Raw genomic sequence first — 6,902 nt, 5'->3', positions numbered from 1 at the left:
CTTTCCTCGTTTCCCCTCCAAAAATCCCCTATACCCTTCCACCTCCCCCTGTTCCCCAACCCACCCACTCCCATTCCCAGTCCTGGCATTCCCCTATACTGGGGCATAGAACCTTCACAGGACCAAGGGCCTCTCCTCCCATTGATGACCAACTAGGCCATCCTCTGCTACATATACAGCTAGAGATACCAGCTCCACCATGTGTTTTCTTTGATTGGTGGTTTACAAGGAGCTCTGGGGTACTGGTTAGTTCATATTGATGTTCCTCCTATGGGGCTTAAGACCTCTTTAGCTCCTTGAGTACTTTCTCTAGCTCCTTCATTGGGGACCTTGTGCTTCTTCTAATGGATGATTCTGAGCATTCACTTCTGGATTTGCCAGGCACTGGCAGAGCCCCTCAGGAGACAGCTATATCAGGGTCCTGTCAGCAAGCTCTTGTTTGCATTTGCCATAGTGTCTGGGTTTGGTGGTTGTTTATGGGATGGTTGTTCCCCATTCTTCTCTTTTTTCTTTCTTTCTTTCTTTCTTTTTTAAAGATTTATTTATTTTATGTATATAAGTACACTGTAGTTGTCTTCAGACACACCAGAAGAGGGCATCAGATTTCATTACAGATGGTTGTGAGCCACCATGTGGTTGCTGGGATTTGAACTCAGGACCTTTGGAAGAGCAGTCAATGCTCTTAACCGCTGAGCCATTTCTCCAGCCCTGTTCCCCATTTTTTTTATAACAATTTTAGACATATTTATCTTTACAAAGATCACATAGTAAATCTTAGTCACAGAGTTTAGGAGAGTAAAGAGATAAACATCAAACTAATGTTTTAAATTATGAGTGAATGTTTTTGTTCTCTTCCTTTTTCTCTCCCCCACCCCCTAAGGAGAGGTTCCTGGAGGACCACTCCCTCTTGCTCTTCTTCACCTGAACCCCTGGCCAGAGCCCAGCTTCTCTTGCCCCAGTGCATTGTCCCTTGCCTCAGTGGGACCGATGTGAGCCAGGCTAAGAGGGAAGCCTTCAATTCCATTAGGAGAACATTTCAAAGTGTCCGATGATGTTACTCCAGTGGTATCTGTAGCAGGGATCTTGGAGTACAGAACAAAATGGTCACCAGAAAGTAAAGAAAGGCAAACAATTAACTGTCAAGAGTTCTAGACATGAATGCCTGTTCCCCATTCTTAATAGGGTTATTTCTTTCTCTGGAGTCTTACTTCTTGAGTTATTTGTGTATTGGATATTATCTATCTATTGGATGTGAAATTGGTAAAGATCTTTTCCCAATTTGTTGGTTGTTGTTTTGTCCTATTGACAGTGTCCTTTGCCTTACAGAAGCTTTGCAGTTTTATGAGGTCTCATCTGTCAATTCTTGACGTTAGAGCATAAGTCATTGGTGTTCTGTTCAGGAAATTTCCCCCTTTGCCCAGGTTCTGGAGGCCCTTCCCTACTTTCTCTTCTATTAGTTTCAGTGTATCTGGTTTTATGTGGAGGTCTTTGATCCATTTGGACTTGAGCTTTGTACAGGGGATAAGAATGGATCAATTTGAGTTCTTCTACATGCTGACTGCCAGTTGAACCAGCAGCATTTATTGAAAATGCTGTCTTTTTTTCCACTGGATGGTTTTAGCTTCTTTGTCAGTGAACAAGTGACCATAGGTATGTGGGTTCATTTCTGGGTCTTTGATTCTATTCCATTGATGTACCTGTCTGTCCTGTACCAATGAAGTTTTTATCTCTATTGCTCTATAGTATAGCTTGAGGCCAGGGATGGTGATTCCCCCAGAAGTTCTTTTATTGTTGAGAATATTTTTCGCTATCCTGGGTTTTTTGTTATTCCAAATGAATTTGAGAATTGCTCTTTCTAACTCTATGAAAAATTGAGTTGTAATTTTGATGGGGAGTGCATTGAATCTGTAGATTGCTTTTTGCAAGATGGCCATTTTTTCTATATTATTCCTGCCAATTTATGAGTGTGGGAGATCTTTCCACCTTCTGAGGTCTTCTTCAATTTCTTTCTTCAGAGACTTGAATTCTTGTTGTACAGATCTTTCACTTGTTTGGTTAGAGTCATAACAAGATATTTTATATTGTTTGTGACCATTGTGAAGGGTGTCATTTCTGTAATTTCTTTCTCAGCCCCATTTATCCTTTTAGTACAGGAAAGCTAATGATTTGATTTAATTTTATATCTAGCCACTTTGCTGAAGTTGTTTATCAGGTTTAGTAGTTCTCTGATGGAATTTTTGGGGTCACTTAAGTATACTACTATATCATCTGCAAATAGTGATATTTTGACTTCTTCCTTTCCAAATTGTATCTATTTGACCTCCTTTTGTTGTGTAACTGCTCTAGCTAGTACTTCAAGTACTATATTAAATAGAGAGAGAATATCTAGTCCCTGATTTTAGTGGGATTGCTTCAAGTTTCTGTTCACTTAGTTTGATGTTGGCTATTGGTTTGCTGTATATTGCTTTTACTATGTTTGGGTATGGGCCTTGAATTCCTGATCTTACCATGAAGTGAGGTTGAATTTAGCCAAATGCTTTCTCAGCATCTAATGAAATCATACTTTTTTTTTTTCTCGTTGAGTTTGTTTATATAGTGGATTACATTGATGAATTTCCATACATATGCATTCTTGGGATGAGGCCTACTTAATCCTGGTGAATGATTGTTTTGATGTGTTCTAAGATTCAGTTTGCAAGAATTTTATTGAGTATTTTTGCATCAATATTCATACGTGAAATTGGTCTGAAGTTCTCTTTCTTTTTTGGGTCTTTATGTGGTTTTGGTATCAGTGTAACTGTGGCTTCATAGAACGAGTTGGGTACTGTTCCTTCTGTTTCTATTTTGTGGAATATTTTGGAGAGTATTGATATTAGGTCTTCTTTGAAGGTCTAATAGAATTCTGCATTAAAACCATCTGGCCGTGGGCTAATTTTGGTTGGGAGACTTTTAATGACTGCTTCTATTTCTTTAGGGGTTATAGGACTGTTTAAATGGTTTATCTGATTCTGATTTAAATTTGGTACCTGTATCTGTCTACAAAGTTGTCCATTTCATCCAGATTTTCCAGTTTTATTGAGTATAGGCTTTTATAATAGGATCTGATGATATTTTAATCTCCTCTGTTTTTGTTGTTATATCTTCTTTTCATTTCTGATTTTTGTTAATTTAAATATTGTTTCTGCCCTCTGGTTAGTCTAGCTAAGGGTTCATCTATCTTGGTGATTTTCTCAAAGAACCAGCTTCTGGTTTTGTTGATTTTTTGTATAGTTCTTTTTGTTTCTACTTGGTTGATTTTAATGCTGAGTTTGATTATTTCCTACTGTCTAATTCTCTTGTGTGAATTTACTTCTTTTTGTTGTAGAGCTTTCAGGTGTGCTGTCAAGCTGCTAGTGTATGCTCTCTCCAGTTTCTTTTTGGAGGCACTCAGATCTATGAGTTTTCTTCTTAACACTGCTTTCATTGTGTCCAATTAGTTTGGTTATGTTGTGCCTTCATTTTCATTGAATTCTAAAAAGCCTTTAATTTCTTTCTTCATTTCTTCCCTGAGCAAATTATCAATGAGTAGAATGTTGTTCAGCTTCCATGTGTATGTGGGCTTTCTTTTGTTTGTGTTATTATTGAAGAGCAGCCTTAGTCCGTGGTGATTTTTTAAATCTCTTCTGTTTCTGTTGTTATGTCTTCTTTTTCATTTCTGATCTGATAGGATGCATGGGATATTTCAATCTTCTTGTATCTGTTGAGGCCTGTTTTGTGACTGATTATATGGTCAGTTTTGGAGAAAGAACTATGAGGTGCTGAGAAGTAGTATATTCTTTTTTATTTTTTTCATTGGATATTTTCTCTATTTACATTTCAAATGTTTTCCACCTTCCAGGTCTCCTCTTCAGAACCCCCCTCTCTCATCCCTCCTCCCTCTGCCTTTATGAGGGTGCTCCCCCACCCAGCCACCCACTCCCTTCTTTCCTCCCTGGCATTATCCTACACGGACATCGAACACCCTCAGGCCCAAGGGCCTGTCCTCCCACTGATGTCCAACAAGGCCATCTTCTGTCATATATGCGGCCAGAGCCATGGGTAACTCCATGTGCATTATTTGGTTGGTGGTCCAGTCCCCAGGATCTCTGAGGGGGCCTGAATGACACTTTTTTTCCCTCCATTGGGCTGCAAACCACCTCAGGTCCTTCAGTTCCTTCACCAACTCCTCCTTTGGGGACCCTGCACTCAATCCAAAGGTTGGCTTTGAGCATTCACCTCTGTATTTGTCAGGCTGTGGGAGAGTCTCTCAGAAGACAGACTTATCAGGCTTCCTTGAGGAAGCACTTCGTGGCATCCACAGTAGCATCCTGGATTGGTGGCTTTATATGGGATGGATCCCCAGGTTGGGCAGTCTCTAGATGCCTTTCCTTCTGACTCTGCTTCACACTTTGTCTCTGTATTTCTTTCTGTAAGTATTTTGCTCATCCGTTTAAGAAGCACTGAAGCATCCACATTTTTGTCTTCCTTCTTCTTGGGCTTCATATGGTCAGTGAATTGTATCTTGGTAATTCTGAACTTTGGAGCTAATATCCACTTATCAGTGAGCTCTTTTGTGACTGAATTACCTCACTCAGGATATTTTCAAGTTCCATCCATTTGCCTAAGAATTTCCTGAAGTCATTGTTTTTAATAGCTGAGTAGTATTCCATTGTGTAAATGTACCACATTTTCTGTATCCATTTCTTTGTTGAGGGACAATTGGTTTTTTCCAGCTTCTGGCTATTATAAATATGGCTGCTATGAATATAATGGAGCACATGTCCTTATTACATGTTGGAGCATCTTCTGGGTATATGCCTAGGAGTGGTATAGCTGGGTCTTCAGGTAATACTATGTCTAATGTTCTAAGGAACCACCAGATTTCCAGAGTGTTTGTAACAGCATGTAATCCCACCAATAACTGACAAGTGTTCCTCTTTCTCCACATCCTCACCAGCATCTGCTGTCACCTGAGTTTTTGATCTTAGCCATTCTTACTGGTATGAGTTGGAATCTCAGTGTTGTTTTGATTTGCATTTCTCTGATGACTAAGAATGTTGAGCATTTCTTTAGGTGTGTCTTGGCCACTGGAATTCCTCAGTTGAGAATTCTCTGTTTAGCTCTGTATCTCATTTTTTATTAATTAATTACTTACTTAATTTACATTTTACACTCCATATTTTATCCCCCCCTCCAACTTGTCCATATCCCATATCTCCTCCCTACCCCCTGTCTCCATGTGGATATCCCCACCCCCACCCCATCTGATCTCTAAACTCCCTGGGACTTCCAGTCTCTTGAGGGTGCATCATCTCTGAATGAACACAGACCCAGAAGTCCTCTATTGTATAAGTGTTGGAGGCCTCATGTCAGTTGGTATATGCTGCCTGTTTAGTGGTCCAGTGTTTGAGAGATTTTGGGAGTCCAGATTAATTGAGACTGCTGGTCCTCCTACAGGATTGCCCTTCTCCTCAGCTTCTTTCAGCCTTCCCTAATTCAACAACAGGAGTCAGCTGCTTCTGTCCATTGGTTGGGTGCAAATATCTGCATCTGACTCCTTCAACTACTTGTTGGGTCCTTGGATGGGGTTGCCATCCCACAGTCACAACTCTGACCCATAATTGTATGAAAGAATTACAGGGATGGAAATGGAGAGGAACCTGAGGAAAAAAGATCCAGCAACAGGCCTCATGTGGGATGCAGCTCAAGAGGAGGTCCCAAGGTTCTGTACCCCATTTTTAATAGGGTTATTTGACTCTCTGGAGTCTAACTTCTTGAGTTCTTTATATATATCAGATATTAGCTCTCTATTTGATGTGATATTGGTAAAGAACTTTTCCCAATTTGTTGGTTGCCATTTTGTCCTATTGACAATATACTTTGCCTTACAGAAACTTTGCATTTTTATGGGGTCTCATTTGTCAACTCTTGATCTTAGACCATAAGCCATTGGTGTTCTGTTCAGTTTTGTTTCTGTTTCCATGATCTGTCCACTGATGAAAGAGAGGTGTTAAAGTCTCCCACAATTATTGTGCGAGGTGCCATGTGTGTTTTGAGCTTTAGTAAAGTTCTTTTATGAAAGTTTGTGCCTTGCATTTGGAGCATAGATGTTCAGAATTAATCTGAGTTAATCTTGGTAGATTTTTCCTTTGAGGCGTACAAAGTATCCTTCCTCATATTTTCTGATAACTTTTGGTTGAAAGTCAATTTTCTTTAATATTAGAATGGCTACTTCAGCTTGTTTCTTGGGATCATTTTCTTGGGAAATTGTTTCCCAGCCATTTTCTTTTTTTTTTCTTTATTAGAGAGTTTCTTTATTTACATTTCAAATGCTATCCCGAAAGTTCCCTATACCCTCCCACCGACCCTGTTTCCTTACCCACCCACTGCTACTTCTTGGCCCTGGCATTCCCCTGAACTGCAACATATACAGTTTGCAAGACCAAGGGGCCTCTCTTCCCAATGATGGCTGGCTAGGCCATCTTCTGCTACATATGCAGCTAGAGACCCAAGCTCTGGGGGTACTGGTTAGTTCATATTGTTGTTCCACCTATAGGGTTGCAGACCCCTTCAGCTCCTTGGGTACTCCATTGGGGGCCCTGTGTTCCATCCAATAGCTGACTGTGTGCATCCACTTCTGTGTTTGTCAGGTACTGGCATAGCCTCACAAGAGACTGCAATATCAGGATCCCTTCAGCAACATCTTGTTGGCATGTGCAATAGTGTCTGGGTGTACTGGCTAGCTTTGTGTCAAATTGACACAGCTGGGGTTATCACAGAGAAAGGACCTTTAGTTGGGGAAATGCCCCCATGAAATCCAGCTGTGGGGCATTTTCTCAATTAGTGATCAAGGAGGAGAGGCCCCTTGTGGGTGGGACCATCTC

The sequence above is a fragment of the Mus pahari genome, chromosome 8 (assembly GCF_900095145.1).
Source record: "Mus pahari chromosome 8, PAHARI_EIJ_v1.1, whole genome shotgun sequence".
NCBI lineage: Eukaryota > Metazoa > Chordata > Mammalia > Rodentia > Muridae > Mus > Mus pahari.
The sequence above is the reverse complement of the archived record's forward strand: the minus strand, read 5'-3'. Positions refer to the sequence as shown.